The 16,818-nt window shown below is 50.7% G+C and overlaps 1 protein-coding gene across 1 annotated transcript in view; it reads right to left on the bottom strand.

Annotated features, from left to right (window-relative positions):
* The window catches only part of NSG1 (neuronal vesicle trafficking associated 1), a 31,230-nt gene that overhangs the window by 9,197 nt on the left and 5,215 nt on the right, over positions 1-16,818 (bottom strand). The window lies entirely within an intron of this gene.

Raw genomic sequence — 16,818 nt, 5'->3', positions numbered from 1 at the left:
CTCTGCGGTCCGTCCCCGTCAACATCTGTGTCCTCTATCCCCTGTTCTTCCCGTGACCCCTCACCTGGACTGTCAGGGCTGTCACCCTCTCTAGCCACTCCAGCCTGTCTGGACAACCCGCCTGCACGAGAAGCCTGCGTCTGACAAGGGGACACAGGGTGGCACCACGGCTGCCTCAAGGCCCAAAGCACCCCTAGGGAAGGTGCCATCTGGGTTCTGGTGGCCGCTATAGCACATGGGCAAGGACAAGACCACCCGGCCCGGGTGGGCAGCCCAGGGAGACCGCAGAGGCGGCTGAGCATGGAGCTGGGTGACAAAGGAGGCTGAATCTGAGGAAGAGGAGGGGGCAGTGGCCCTGGGGACACACGGCGGCAGAGAGAGCAGCAGAGCATGTGAGGGGCTTTCCGACAGGGGTGGCAACCCTGTCGGTGCCCGGCACCCAGGGGGGGCAGCCAGATTCTGGGTAGGTCACTGAACTCCTCCAGGCCCAGGCTCCTGCCAGCCAATGGCAGTGAGAGGCCCCAGCTCCCGGGGCTGGTGGGAGGGTGGAGGGCTCAATGCTGTGCTGCTGCGGACAGCACCTAGGCACAGTGGATGCTCTGGAAGGAAGCGTTTGCTACTGTTGCTGCAACTGTCACCACAGCCATTCCCTTGCTCACTCGGGTCACACAGTTGGCAGACACAGAGCTGGACTCTCAGCCCAGGCCACACAGCCTCCCCCAGGCCCGCCACCCTATCCTACCTGAGCCCCTCCCCACATTCACCTGACTACTGCTCACTCAAATTTGCCCTGACCCGGACCCAGCTACCCACTGGCGGCCCCTGGGGGCAGCAAGGGCCACTTCAGCAGCTCTTTCCACAGTCTAGAATAGCAGGTTGTCCATAGGGAGAGCTGTATTTAAAATAACTGAACTGGGCTTCCCTGGTGGCGCAGTGGTTTAGAGTCCGCCTGCCGATACAGGGGACACAGGTTCGTGCCCCGGTCTGGGAAGATCCCACATGCTGCGGAGCGGCTGGGCCCGTGAGCCATGGCCGCTGAGCCTGTGCATCCAGAGCCTGTGCTCCGCAACGGGAGAGGCCACAGCAGTGAGGGGCCCGCATACCGCAAAATAAAATAAAATAAAATAAAATAACTGAACTCCTTCGTAACCCTCTATATTCTATTTTGGGCATTTGAAAACATTACTCCAAGAAGAGGTCCATGGCACACAACAGGTTAAGAAGCCCTGTTAGAATATGTCCTCCTCAATAAAATATTAGCGAACTGAATTCAACTACATGTTAAATACATGCACCATGATCAAGTAGGATTCATTCCATGGTTGCAAGGATGGTTCCAACAGCCACAAAATCTATGTGACATATCACAGTAACAAAATGAAGGATAAAAATCATATGACCATCTCAACAGATGCAGAAAAAGCATGTGACAAAATTCAACATGCATTTATGATAAAAACTCTCAACAAGTGGGTATAGAGGGAATGTACATAATAAAGGCCATATATGACAAGCCCACAGCTAACAGCATACTCAATGGTGAAAAGCTGAAAGCTTTTCCTCTAAGATCAGGAACAAGAAAGGGATGGCCACTCTTGCCAGTTTTAATTAGCATAGTACTACAAATCCTAGCCAGGACAATTAGGCAAGAAAAAGAAATAAAAGGCATCCAAATTAGAAAGGAAGAAGTAAAACTGTTACAATTTGCAAATGACAAAGTTTCTATAGAAAACCCTAAAGACCACCAAATAACTGTTAGAACTAATCAACAAAGTTGCAGGATACAAAATCAACATACAAAAATCTATTGCATTTCTATACACTAATAAGTGAACTATTGGAAGAGTAATTAAGAAAACAATCCCACTTACAACTGCATCCCAAAGAATAAAATATCTAGGAATAAGTTTAACCAAGGAGATAAAAGACCTGTACACTGAAAACTATTTATAAGACAGTGATGAAAAAAACTGAAGAAGACACAAAAAAGTGGAAAGATATTCTGTGCTCATGCATTGGAAGAATTAATATTGTTAAAATGTCCACACTACCACTACCCAAAGCAATCTACAGATTCAATGCAATCCCTATCAAAATTACATATTCATTTTTCACAGAAATAGAACAAACTATCTTCCAATTCGTGTCAACCATAAAACAGCCAAAGCAATCTTAAGAAGAAGAAAATTGGAGGCATCATGCTCCTTGATTTCAAACTATATCACAAAGGTATTCAAAACAGTATGGTAGTGGTATAAAAACAGACACATAGACTATGGAACAGAGAAGAGAGCCCATAAATAAACCCACATGTGTATGGTCAATTAGTTTATGACAAAGGAGTCAAGAATATAAAATGGGGAAAGAACGGTCTCTTCAATAAATGGTGCTGGGAAAACTGGAGAGCCTCATGTAAAAGAATAAAACTCAACCACTAACACCATATACAAATATTAACCCAAGACGGATTAAAGACTTGAACGTAGGACCTGAAACCATAAAACTCCTAGAAGAAAACACAGGTGATAAGCTCCTTGACATTGGTCTTGGCAATGATTTGTATTTGACCCCAAACGCAAAAGCAACAAAAGCAAAACTAAACAAGCAGGACTACATCAAGCTAAAAAGCTTCTGCACAGCAAAGGAAATCATCAACAAAATTAAAAAGCAACCTACTGAATGGGAAGGAATATCTGTAAATCATATATCTGATAAGGGGTTAATATAAAAATATATAAAGAACTCATAGAACTCTAGAGCAAAACCCAAAGAATCCAACTAAAAAATGGGCAGAGGAACTGCATAGGCACTTTTTTCCAGAGAAGACGTACAGATGGCCAACAGGTACAGGAAAAGGTGCTCAACATCCCTAACCATCAGAGAACTGCAAATCAAAACCATAATGAGATATCACCTCACATCTATCAGAATGGCTATTTTCAAAAAGAAACAGTAATGGTCGGAAAGGACACAGAGAAAAGGAAACTCTCGTGCAATATTGGTGGGAATGTCAATTGGTGCAGCCACTATGGAAAACAATTCAGAGGTTCCTCAAAAAACTAAAAATAGAACTACCAGGACTTCCCTGGTGGCACCGCGGTTAAGAATCCGTCTGCCAATGCAGGGGACACAGGTTCGAGCCCTGGTCCAGGAAGATCCCATATGCCACGGAGCAACTGAGCCCGTGCGCCACAACTACTGAGCCTGCGCTCTAGAGCCCGCAAGCCACAACTACTGAGCCCATGTGCCACAACAACTGAAGCCCACGCACCTAGAGCCTGTGCTCCGCAACAAGAGAAGCCACCACAATGAGAAGCCCGCGCACCGCAATGAAGACCCAACACAGCCAAAAATAAATAAATAAATAAATTTATAAAATAAAAAAAAAGAACTACCATGTGATCCAACAATCCCACTTCTGGGTATTTATCTGAAGGAAATGAAAAAACTAACTTGAAAAGATGTCTGCACCCCCATGTTTACTGCATCATTATTTACAATGGCCAAGATACAGAAGCAACCTAAGTGTCCATCAATGGATGAATGGATAAAGATGTGGTATATATATTCAACAGACTATTATTCAGTCATAAAAAGAAGGAAATCTGGCCATTTGTAACAACATGGGTGGACCCTGAAGGCATTAGACTAAGTGAGATAAGTCAGACCAAGTAAAACAAATACTGTTCAAGCTCACTTATATGTGGAATCTTAAAAAAAATAAAAATAAAAACTGAGCTCATAAATACAGAGATCAAATTGGTGGTACCAGAGGCAGGGGCGGGGTGGGGGGGGGAAATGGGTGAAGGGGGTCAAAAGGTACACACTTCCAATTAAAGATAAATAAGTCCTGGGGATGTAGTGTACAGCATGGTGACTACAGTTACTAAAACTGTGCTGTGTATCTGAAAGTAGTTAAGAAACTAGCTCTTAAAAGGTCTCATCACAAGAAAAAATATTCTAACTGTGTGGTGACAGATGTTAACTAGACTTACAGTGTGATCATTTCTCAATACACACAAATATTGAATCATTCTGTTGCACAGCTGAAACTAAAATATTGCTATATGTCAACTACATTTCAATTTTTTAAAAAAGAGTATAGGGACTTCCCTGGTGGCGCAGTGGTTAAGAATCCGCCTGCCAATGCAGGGGACACGGGTTAGAGCCCTGGTCCGGGAAGATCCCACATGCCGCAGAGCAACTAAGCCTGTGCGCCACAACTACTGAGCCTGCGCTCTAGAGCCCACGAGCCACAACTACTGAGTCCGCGTGCCACAACTACTGAAGCCCACGCGCTTAGAGCCCGTGCTCCGCAACAAGGGAAGCCACCACAATGAGAAGCCCGCGCACCGCAACGAAGAGTAGCCCCCGGCTCACCGCAACTAGAGAAAGCCCACGTGCAGCAACAAAGACCCAACGCAGCCAAAAATAAATAAGTAAAATAAATAAATATATATTTTTTAATTTAATTTAATTTAAAAAAATTAAAAAGAGTATAATCTCAAGTCTTGGAGAGACGTGCATCCTTAAACCTATCCTTTGGATCAGAAGCCACGTGGGGTTTGGTTCACAGCACCCCATCTGTTTAGGTATAAAAAGAACCCCCCCTCTCTCCACAGGACCGTGGGGAACCACCTCCTCGGGGCCGTCCTCCTGGAACCTGGCCTGGGCCTTCCATCCAGGATTCCTGGGCCCGATGGCCAAGGAGCTCACAGAACTGAGAAATGAGAACACGACAGTCCCCCAAGCAGCCGAGGGAGAAGGCAAAGGAATAGATCCCCGGAGAGTCAGCAGGAGGAACGGGGCATGGCAAACCCCAGCCCCCAACGGCGGGCTGTCCCACTCTCCCCTCCACGCCTTAGTGAACCCCGGGCCTCTCCTGGGCCCCAGAGTCTGCTCGGAGCTGGAAAGCACCCTGTGAGGACTGGGGAGAGAAATGTGGGTTCACATTTCCCGGCATGGCATGGTGTCCCCTGCAGTCACCACGGCCTGAGAAGCGAGCCGCAGGCCTTTCCAGGAAGATCCCCAGCTGGCTCCGAACTGGATCCTGGCTCTGCTACCTGCCACCTGTGTGACGAGCAGGTCGCCTGCGCATCTGGTCTCTGAAGAAGGGACAAGGCCTCACACTCTTACACGTTTATCAAGAGAATGCAAAGCTATCAAGGGCTCGAGAGCATGTTGCCAGCCCCACGTGCTGCACCCCGGTCGAGGCTGAATTGTGCCCCGACCTCCCCAAAAAAGTGGAAGCCCTAAGCCTGGCACCTGTGAATGTGACCTTATTTAGAAATAGGGTCCTTGCAGGTGTGATTCAATTAACTGAGGTCATTCGGGTGAGCCCTAATCCAGTATGACTGTGTCATGAAAAGGGGACATCTGGACACAGAGGTGCACGCACATGGCCACGTGAAGACGGAGGATGCAGTGATGCACCTTCAAGCCACAGAAAGCCAGGGACTGCCGGCAACGCCCTGCCCCGCCCCAGGAGCCAGGAGGAGGCACGGAAGGGTTCTCCCCCGGAGGCTTCAGAGGGCACCTGCTGGCACCTCAGTCTTGGACCTCTGGCCTCCAGAACTCAGAGACAATACATCTCTGCTGCTGGAGTCCCCCAGTCGACGTACTTTGTCCCAGCAGCCCTAGCAAACTAACACAGCCCCTAACACCAAGGCTGTTTTAGGCCCTGAGTGGTCAGCACTGGCTCACCTCCCCTGGAGGTCGCCCTTGTCCCTTCCCCAGCATGGCCAGGCTGGTGGCCTTCCCTCCTCCTCACCAAAGCCCTGGCCAGGCCCACTGCCTCCTGGAGGGCTCTGGAACATGCCAGCCTCTCTGGACACCGAGAGCACACGTGTCCCCCATTACCCAGTATCTACCATTTCCTGAGTCAAGTGACATGAAACCCTGTCCCAGTTTGGAGAGTTTCATGAACCTCCCTCACCTCCCACCCCCATGAGACAACTAAGAATATCCCAGAACAGAATGTGAAATCACTTACCCAGACATACCTGTTTCCTCCAGACCCTGGGAGTACCCTCTGGCTTTCTCTACATGGACACGCCATGGCTGTAAGCACCCCGGAGAGCCCCGATCGCCCGAGGCTCCGTCTTTCAGCCAATTCTGAAATACTCTGGCCAAGAGACAAGCCACCCATCCACTGCCCATTGTGTGTCAAGGGCCCTGGGTTCTAGGCCTGCTCGGCCAACACACGCAGTGACTCTGGAAAGGGCATCTGTCCCCTGACCCTCGGTTCCCTCTCAGCCGTGAAGGGGGAGCCCCCACATTTACAGTGGGGAGTCCAGGAGACCCGGGCAGAGCAGCCCCTCACTGAACAACATAAGCCCCACTCCCCCAGGGCTGCGGCCTCAGAGCAAGGAAGATGCCTGGAGACCATCAAATCCAGCAGCTTCCTGTACATGTGATGGAGGCCCAGCCATTGAAAAGACAGCACCTTCAACGGGAACAACGGATCACCCAGGTGGCCGAAGAGCCCAGGGCGCACACAAGAGGAGGGGCAGCCAACACCTCAGTGACCCGACCTGAGCACAGAAAAGGCCCCAACAGCGCTGTGTACTAGAATCACAGGAGCCTCCAAGGATCCCGATACCCAGACCCCAGACCGGGAGATCCCCATACCTGGACCCCACACCGGGAGACCCTGATACCTGGACCCCAGACCGGGAGCAACACCCAGGCATCAGTATGTGAGCCCACCCCCCACCCCCAAACACCTCCTATGTTCTCAGCCTTGCTGAGAACCGTGGGGATGAACAGAGGATCCCACTTCTGCGTCGAACTCCTGCAGCCAGGGGGCTCCTGAGCTCCCACCCAAGCTTTGCCCTGTTACACCAAAACACCATATTGATGGTAGCTCCAGAAACTTCGTTGCCTCTGCACTACGTACGGTAGGCGGTTTAAATAAAGCTTGTACGCTCCTACGACAGCACCTGCAAGGCCACGTTACTGACTGCATGTTACCAGCGGGGCAACGGAGGCTCAGACATGTAGACGACTAGGCCAAGATAAGCTGGCTGATACCCTACAGGTATCCAGGTCCTAAACCCTGGAACCTGCATATGCCACTTTATATGGTAAAAGGGACTCGGCAGGTATGATCAAGTCAAGGATCTTGAGATGGAAGATTATCCTGGATTATCCAGAGGGGCCCTCAGTGGAACCACAGGCGCCCTTACAAGAGGGAGGCAGAGGGCGAATCTGCCACAGAGGAGACGGCGATGGGAAGATAGAGCAGAGAGAGACTGGAGATGCTGTGCTGCAGGCTTTGCAGATGGAGGGAGGAGCTGCAAGCCAAGAAATGCGAGCAGCACACCTCCAGAGGCTGCAAGAGGAAGCACAGCCAGTGAGACTGATTTAGGACCTCTGGCCTCCAGGACTGTCAAAGAATGAATGCGTGTGGTTTTGAGCCACTCAGCTGCCCGAGGAAACTAATTCACCTCCTTGCAAGCCCATCTCCCCATAGACCGAGCCCCTGCGGGCAGGGCTGAAACCGCACAACAGGCAGAGGGAGAGGAGTGAATGAGTCAGTGGGTGGATGCAGCTGGCAGGGAGCCCATCCCCCAGTGAGGACTTACAGGGCAGCCCTTGGGTGCCAGGAGCCAACCCGGAGCATCTACACATCAAGTGGAACATAAATTCACTTTGCTGGGTTTTATTAAGGAAATGATCATGCATAGGAAGGGGGCAGGACCCCGGGCTGCTCTGCCCTCCAGGGGCCCCTGGAGGCCGGGACCCGGGTGGACGGGCAGTACCCAAACCTGTTGCTGTCCTCTCCAGGTGGGGCTGTGGGCCTGTGGGCCAGGGATGAAGGCCATGGAGGCCCTTGGTTGGCGGAAGGGTGTTTCCTTAGAGGCAGGGCCTTTGTTTCAGGGCCGACAGCTCTATCAGGCACACAAAACCCAGTGCTGGGGCCCGCGATGCTTTTAGTGACCCCAGGAAATGGTTTTAACTTTTGCTTCAAAACCAGAAAAAAAATAATGAGGATTATATTCATCTTTAGTCCAAGACAGTCATAAGATGTTCTTTTTTTTTTTTTTAAGGAGGAAAGGGCCCACAAAGGCAAAAGTGCCTTGGGCCCCAAGGCCCTGCCTTCCTCCATCGACGGAATCCCCAGTGGCTGGTGGATGTTCCTGGCCACCATGGAGTGACCTTGGCTGGCAGGGTCAGCCCTGGTCTCTGCTGAGTGGTGTTAACTCATCACAGCACAGAGTGAGAACCGGGAGGGGAAGATGGGAGCAGAGGCCGACCCCCCTCATGCGGGGAAGCGGTCCAGGAGCGGGTGTCTAGTCTTGAAGGATGGGGAGTGCTCCACAGAAGCTCGGGAAAGTGTGTTGTAGTCAGAGGGAGAGAGAGGTTGTACCAAAGCCCCAGGCATCCAGGACACAGTGTGTTCAGCCAGGGCAGCTGGAGCATCACACGTCCTGCAGGAGAGCAGCACGGGCAGGTGACAAAGGACCCCATGTTTCACACCAAGAGGTGGGAGCCCAGATGGTTCCTGGGCGCTGCGGGATTCCGGAAGGCGGCTGCCCCTCTATTATGTCCCAAATTAGCATTTCTCACAGCGCTGGGAGGTGTCGCCAGCTGCCTGAAGGACAGATGTTTGCCACCAATTTACATGTGTGTGTTAGAGCAGATACTACATGGTCCCTAAATTGACACCACTTTTGCGCAGCTGTCAATAAAAGCTCTAAAGCAGGACACAGTGGGGTGAAATTACAGCTACTGTACAGGGATTTGTACTCATCACCCCATGTCCTCTGGCGGGTGCCCCATGGTGACCCTCACCCCACTGCCGTGGGCAGTGGGCTTTAAGGAACAGTGTGTGGGAGCAGCGGGGGTCGGGGGAGAGCCTGGTGCAGGGTTTCCACCATGTTTGTGCCACTGACCTCTGCCAGCCACGTGAAGCCTATAAATCCTTCTCAGAATCATGCTTAAAATGCATAAGACACAACACACAGGAAAAAAACCCAATTCTATTGAAATACTATTATCAAAATATTGCAAAAATGTACATTTGTGACATATTATGCACGTGCTTCCTTATTAACACACCAAAAAAAGAAGATCTTATAATACTGTGATTTCAAAGGAATGATGAGACTAAACACTTTCCCCAAAATCTTGGCAACACCTGCAGTGTGATACAAAGAACACTTGTGATTTGCATTGGTGACAGTCACGGGATTTACTTATACTACTGTAGTTGATCGCCTACAGTAAAAAGTGAAAGAATGTGTACACTGCAGACTATAACACGTTGCTGAAAGAAAGTAAAGAAGACCCAAATAAATGAAAAACACCATGGATTGGAAGACTTAATGTTAAGATGGGAATACTTCCCAGACTGATCTACAGATTCAATGCAATCCCTATCAAAATCCCAGCAGCCTTTTCTGTAGAAATGGAATTTGGAAGGTATAGTGAATAACCCAAGCAATCTTGAAAACGAAGAATAAGCTAGAGGACTCACGCTTCCCAATTTCAAAGCTTACAGTTTCAAAACTTACAGCTACAGGGCTTCCCTGGTGGCACAGTGGTTGGGAGTCTGCCTGCCGATGCAGGGGACATGGGTTCGTGCCCCGGTCCGGGAGGATCCCACATGCCACAGAGCGGCTGGGCCCGTAAGCCATGGCTGCTGAGCCTGAGCGTCCGGAGCCTGTGCTCCACAGCAGGAGGGGCCGCAACAGTGAGAGGCCCGTGTACCGCAAAAAAACAAACAAACAAAAAAAAAACTTACAGGTACAGTAATCAAAACAGTGTGGGACTGGCATAAGAACAGCCATATAAATCAATGAAATAGAAGGGAGAGTTCAGAAATAAAACCATGTGTTCATGGCCGACTGATTTTTTCGCTAAGTGTGCCAAGGCCATTCAATGGGGCAAGAACGGTCTCTTCAATAAATGGTGTTGGAACAACTAGATATCTGCACAGAAAAGAATCAGGTTGGACCCTGACCTCACACCATATACAAAAATTAACTCAAAATGGAATAAAGACCTAAATATAAAAGCTAAAGCCATAAAACTCTTAGAAGAAAACATAGAGATGTAAATCTTCATGACCTTGGATTTGGCAACGGTGTCTTAGATGTGACACCAAAAGCACAAACAACAAAAATAAACTGTACTTCACCAAAATTTTTAAATTTTGTGCATTAATGAACACTAGCAAGAAAGTGAAAAGACAACCCACAAAATGGTAGAAAATATCTGCAAATGATACATCTGATAAGGATCTAGTATCCAGAGCATATAAGAAACTCCTACAACTCAACAACAGGAAGACAAACAACCCAATTAAAAATGTGAAAGGACTTGAATAGACATCGCTCCAAAGAAGATAAACAAATGGCCAACACAGGAAAAGACACTCAACATCATTAGGCATTAAGAAATGCAAATCAAAGCCACAATGAGATACCACTTCACCCCCACTAGAATGGCTATAATAAAAAAATAAACAAGTAACAAGTGTTGGTGAGGATATGGAAAAAGTGAAAACCTGGTACATTGCTGGTGGGAATATAAAATGGTGCAGCTGCTGTGGAAAACAGCAGTTCCTCAGTATGTTAAACATAAAATCACCACACGAACCAGCAATTCCATTCCTGGTTACATACCCAAGAGAACTCAAAACAGGTGGTCACAGAGAAACTTGTACATGAATGTTCACTCCAGCACTATTCACACTTAACCAAAAGGTAGAAACAATGCAAATGTCCATCAATGGATGAATGGATAAACAAAATGTAGTCTTACTCATTCAACGGAACATTACTCAGCCATAAACAGGAATAATGTACTGACACATGCTGCAACATGGATGAACCATGAACACATTAACCTAAGTGAAAGAAGCAGTCATACAGGACCATATATTGTATGATTCCACTTATATGCAGTGTCCAGAATAGGGAAATCCATAGAGACAGAAAAGAGATTAGTGGTTGCTTAGGGCTAAGGGCAGGGGGAAATGGGGAGTGACTGGCAATGGGTATGGGGTCTCCTCTGGGGGTGATTGAAAATGTTCTGAAAATAGAAAATGGTGATGGTTGGGCAACACCACGAATGTAGTAAATGGCACTGAACACTTTAAAATGGTAAATTTTATATTATGTATATTTTACTACCAAAAAAAAGAAGGGCCAGAGGCAGGTGGCCGGTGCAGGGGTCCGGAAGAGATGATGAGCCCAAGCCAGAGCAGCCCTGACTCAGAGGCAAGAGGGGTCCAAGGGGTGTTTTCTGGAAAGAACAGCCAGGAATGGACAGCAAATAGGATATGGGCCTCGGGGTGAACTTTATAAGGAGGGGACCATGTGCCCAAGATGCTTAGGACAGTCCTGGCTGACAGTTACTGCCCCGGCATCCCAAATGCACAGGGTCCACCATCATTCTCCAAAGTGCCCTGGTCTGGGCCATAAATTACACGGCCACTCGACTTACAAGGCCCTGGCCCTTATACCTGTTCTCCAAATATTCATGAGTTGGGAATTAGCAGTCACCCTGTCTCATAGACGAGGAGCTCGATGGGCACTTGAATTTGCTGTGTTCCCATCTGCTCTTTCTGGCCTGGGGTCTCCTCTCCTGCCGGAGGGGGGGGCCTCCCGGGGGTCACTGCCCAGCTGGGATGGGAACTAGGGCATCTGCAGCAGGGGAGAGTCACCCCGCAGGCCCCATGCAGCTGTGGGTATGGAAAGCAGAGCTTGGCGGGCTCGGTGTCAGATGGATGTGGGTCCGAATCCTACGGCTATCCCCAGTTAGCTGGCTGACCTTGGGCTGGTTCCTCTCTGACCTTAATTCCCCACCTCCAAAATTAGGACAGTAAGATCAACCTTCAAGACTGTTATAAAGAGCCCAGGCAGGCAGCACTGGGTCGATGGCGGCTGGGTCATCCTTACCCTGCTCTCTCTGCCCTCCCACCCTCAGGAGGGAGGGGGGGAAAATGTGCTTTTCTGCTGAGTAATGCAGTTTAAAAAAAAAAATCTTGGAAAAAGAAGATGAATCCTGACATCTCCAAGCATTTACAGCACTAAGTATTTTCGGTAACCCACACAAAATGAACATACAGACACACCCCCCAGATGACTCAACCCACTTAATTATTCCATTCTAGATGAAGCTCCCACTCTCTAGCTGGGCCAGGAAACCGCAAAATGGGGCAGCTGAACCCTGCATGACGCTCTGCTGAAGGTGACAGAGTGTTGAGATGCATTTCTAGGATCCCCAGTGCCACCTTGCAAAGACCACGCCCACTGCTGAGTGCCAAGGCAACGGTGCCGCCGTTCATAAATATTTAACAAATGCATCTTGAAACACACCAGGGGATTATTGCAGAGGGTGGAAAACAGATGGACACCTAGGAAGCTCAAGGTCATGAAGGATGTGAGAAAAGATACAAACCACCCACAGATTCATTTGTTGACCGAAGGCAAAGGGACCCCCAATGCAGCACATGGACACTATTCAAACAAACCCGGTCTCCCCTTCCAGGACATTCTCCCAGCCCTGCACCAACTGTGTAATGCCGACCTTGGAATCTCTGAAAGCCCCGAAGGCAACATGGCACCAAGGGAGGGGGCGCGGCTTGTTCGCCCGAACCCTGAACTCACAAGGAGACGGTGTGTAGATGACGGAGGCGTCAGCAGCCCTCCATCATGGCAGTCACAAGCATAAACTTTCCTTTAGTCTACTTAAGTATTGCCCCTCCATCCTCGGAGCGTTAAGAAGCAGCCTCAGCAGCACTGCGAAACGCCGGTCTGCATGGGTGAGGGGGACTCTGCAATTAAAACACTGTTTAGGTTTAGTTAATTTGAGAAACATCTCAGGCCCGTGTTTATTCTCGGCATAGATACACCTCCAATTAATTCAACAACTGCTTTCCTCGTTGACACTAACCTCTTCGGAAGCCTAGACTTCGGGCCACCTCTGGGTGACTCATCCAGCAATCCCTGTGTGGCAGAGCCTCAGAAAACCCTCTCCCCAGCCAGCAGTTACCTAGCAACCAGCCTAGCAACCACGTAGCCAAGAGATTAATCCCCGGGTGATAATCATAAAGCAACATCCAAAAAGACATCTCATCGCGAGGATGCCCTTCGAAGGTATATGAAGATGAGGGGCAGAGCAGCGGCACGTCGCTCCTGAACTACACAAACCGCAGACAAAAGGGGGACACGTTATTTACTTGTTGCTTCAACAGCTGAAAGGCACGATTTCATTTCTGCGGTTCACACACGGAGCCGAAAAGAACGAGGAGACAGGTGGGCTGGGGAGCCACATGGAAGCTGCCCTATCACCAGCAGGATGAGGAAGATGTTCTGTTCCAGCCACAGCTGTGACTGACCCTCAAGTGGGATGGGGGGCAGGGGTGTAGGTTCTCCTCTCCGTTGCCCACACGCATCCCAGTTTTCCAGAAGACAGCCCCCAGCCCTCAGCCAGCTGACGTCTCCCACCAGGGAAGCATGCCTCACTGTGTGCGTGCATTCAGAGATGACAGAAACACAACTGGGCAGTAAAAGGCCGAGAGAACATTCCAGAAAGGCCAGCACCCTTAGCATTTCCAAAAGGCACCAGCCCTCCTGAGCCTGCCCCGTCCTGGTGCTGGAACGCAGCCCACCCATAAAGGGTCACGAATTCAGTAGGATCATCTGGAGAGCTTGTTACAATGCACGTCCCCAGGGGTCAGGGTCTCTCTGTTAAAATCGAACCTCAGGTGATTCCAACACAGGTGGCCCCAGACCACACCTGGAGGCCACCTCCCGCGCACAGACCCCACGGCCCGCACGCAGGCAGCCCGGTAAACCAGCTTCCTGTTCAGCAGGGCCCTGAAGCAAAGGCAGGAGGTGTGCAGGATGTGGGTCATTCACCTGAGCAACTCAGGCCCACAGGCATCCGGGTCAAGCTGGCCAGGTCCCCTCGCACTGACTGTGGGTCCCTGGGCAGGTCACCTGCTGAATGTGTGATCACCTGTAAAGGGCTCACACCCACTCATGGCTCAGAGAGGGCTCCCTCAGGAGCTGCCATCAAACTTACCCAACAAGCGAGGGTCCCTGGAAATCTCACCAAGTCCCCATCACTGGGGGCCAACAGCCCAGTCAGTCATCTCCTGACTTACGGAGCTGTCACTGTACATGTGTCCAGCACCAGAGGGGAGGCATCAGGGAGCTCCTCTCTTGCCAGACACAGAGGGGCTGGAAAGTTCTGTCTGCACCCAGAGCCCCGCACCTGCACTCTGCCTGATGGTGGCTCGGGCGCTATGCTCTGGCTCTCCCCCAGGTCACCAACACAGGTCAGGGGGCCTTTGCTTACCAGGGCCACCCCACTGGACACTCATCCCACTCACAGGGACACCAGGTCACAGGCCTCACACCCAGAGAAACATGAGCCAGGGAAAGGGGTCTGGTCACTGTGACATAAAAGGAAAGGAAGGCAGAAAAATGATGCTTCCACAGGGGAGGACTCGGGGTACGTGGGCGCCCCCATATCCGAAGGCTGCTGGGAAGGAGGGCGACTTGTGTTCGAGGCCACAAGACAACAGTCACTGGGGAGTGTTCTGAATCAACAAAGGAAAAGGCTTCTTAGAAGCAGAACAATCAAGAAGCGCAATAGGTTGCCTGGGGCTGAAAGCATCCCATGCAAATGTGTCCTCCAGAAGCCACGTGGACCTCAGGTATTACAGCCAAGAGCAGGCTGCTTGGGTTCAAGATCTCTGCCTCGGTCTTCCCTCAGTTGTAAAATGGAGATAATAATGGTGCCTGCCTCATGAGGTTTCTGAGTATAAAATGAGGTCATAAGCGTAACGAGCTTGACCCAGAGTCTGGCTCATGGGAGCACTCCACTACTGTTAGATGCTGTTATTGCCTCGTTACAAAGGGCGGTGGAAACACCAGGAGAATGAGGTCAATCCCAGGAGGCTTCATGGCAGAGGTGATATCTGAGCTGGCACTGGAAGGTGATGGAAGGGGAACGGGGTCTGGGACTTGGAAGTTGGGGCCCATAGGGAGGTGTGTATGGCAGGAGATGTGAGGAAGGGTGCTGGCCTCAGAGGTAGAGTCATGGGGAGTACCCCGGCAGCCCCCGGTAACCACCTGGGACTCAACAGCCTCATCTGCAAAAGAGGCAATGACGCCCCCTTCAGGGTGGCTGTGAATCACAGGGAGGCCACAGATCTAAGTGTACAGACGTGCCGGGTTTATGTATAGAACTGGGGAAATGGCCGCTGCACTGCAATAATCCACTGAACACCAACTGCATATACCACCTTCTTAGACATTCTTAGACATCCCAGGACGTGGGAGCAGAGAAGGCAGGTCTTTTGCCACCACAGCCCGCTCCACTGGGGCAGGCACGGATCTTCTAGGTCCTCAGGTTCCGGGCGACCGGAGCCAGGGAACCACACAAAGGCCCAGCTGTGGCTGCTGAGAGCCCTGATGGCCCATGTGCGTCACCCATGCCTTGAACAAGGGACCTGGGGACCTGCATCAGGTGAGCGTTCATGAAAAGCACCAACAAAGGACCCCAGAGGTGGGGACAGAGCCTGGCATGCAACCAACAGACGAAGGGATAGCTGTTCAAGTGCCCCACTGCACCCTGCTTCGTGGACACACAAAATGCCGGGGCCAGGAGAGGCAGAGTTCAAGTCAGGGATGACAAACCCAGACACGCCCAGATATCCAGATGGTGCCTGCCATCGGGATGATGGCTATCACGACCTTAAAACTCAGGTCACCTCTGCCTCAGCCAGGGGTCGATCCCCGGGTGTGGACAGGGCAGGTCATGCAAGTGGCAGCAGATGAGGCACATGCCAAGCAGCTGGCCAGAGCGGGAGAGGGATACTGACCTTAGGTCAGTCCAACCTGGCCCCCGTGAACCTCACAACACGGATGAATTACCAAGCCAGGAGCCGCCAGAAGAGCATCTCAACCTATACACCCTCCTTAGGCCACCAACAGAAACCACAGATGCAGGCCTCTGTCTCTGTGCCTCAACTTCCCCATCTATAGAATGGGTTATACTAATAGTACCTGCTTCTTGGGGAGGGTTGCTGGGAGGATTAAATGAGCTAACACAAGTAAACACCCCACAGACACATAAGATGACAACTCTGATGGTACCCGCTGGCTTGGCCGGCCCCTGTATGGTTTTCCTCCAGGCCGGGGAGGCAGCATGGAGTGATGGGAAGGATTTAAAGTCACATTATGCCCTCGCATCCCCAATCACCCCGCAAGGCCACCTCACTCCTTGGGCTTCACTTTCATCTCTTAACCAGTTCACAGGTTTGTCATGGAGATCAAACAGAATGCAGTACGCAAAGGGGCTTTGGAAACTGCAGGGCATGGAGGTGGGCAGGTGCCCATGCACCCAACATAAAGATGCGGCTCACACATCCACGTGGGTGGCAACCAGGGAGCCAGCCAAGGCCACCCTTCAAGGCCCGGGTGACCCACTTATGTCTCCCACATCACCCTTCTGAATCTAGGTGAGGGCCTCCATTTTACCATCTCTCATGTTTCCCAAAGAACAAGTTTCCAGAAGATCATTATCCTAACTTGTTCCTCAACCAACACAGCTGCTTCCATCCTCAGAGGCCACCCAGACTCAGGGGAGAAGGCTCTGTCCCCAGGCCTGGCTGCAATCCCGCCCCTTTCAGCAGCTGTTCTTCCCTGAAGAACGGTCCAGAGCAAGGTTTCCCTCCCCAAAGTGAGCACTTCCAGCAACCCATGTACAGGGCCAGCCACATCCTGTCAGATGGAGTGTGTGTGAACACAAGGGCTCTGCAGTGGACCACCTCTGACTCCTGGTCCTGTCACG

The sequence above is a fragment of the Mesoplodon bidens genome (genome assembly GCF_964165515.1).
Source record: "Mesoplodon bidens genome assembly, chromosome: 1".
Taxonomy (NCBI): Eukaryota; Metazoa; Chordata; class Mammalia; order Artiodactyla; family Ziphiidae; genus Mesoplodon; species Mesoplodon bidens.
Note: the sequence above shows the minus strand (reverse complement) of the source record. Positions and strands in the feature narration are given on the sequence as shown.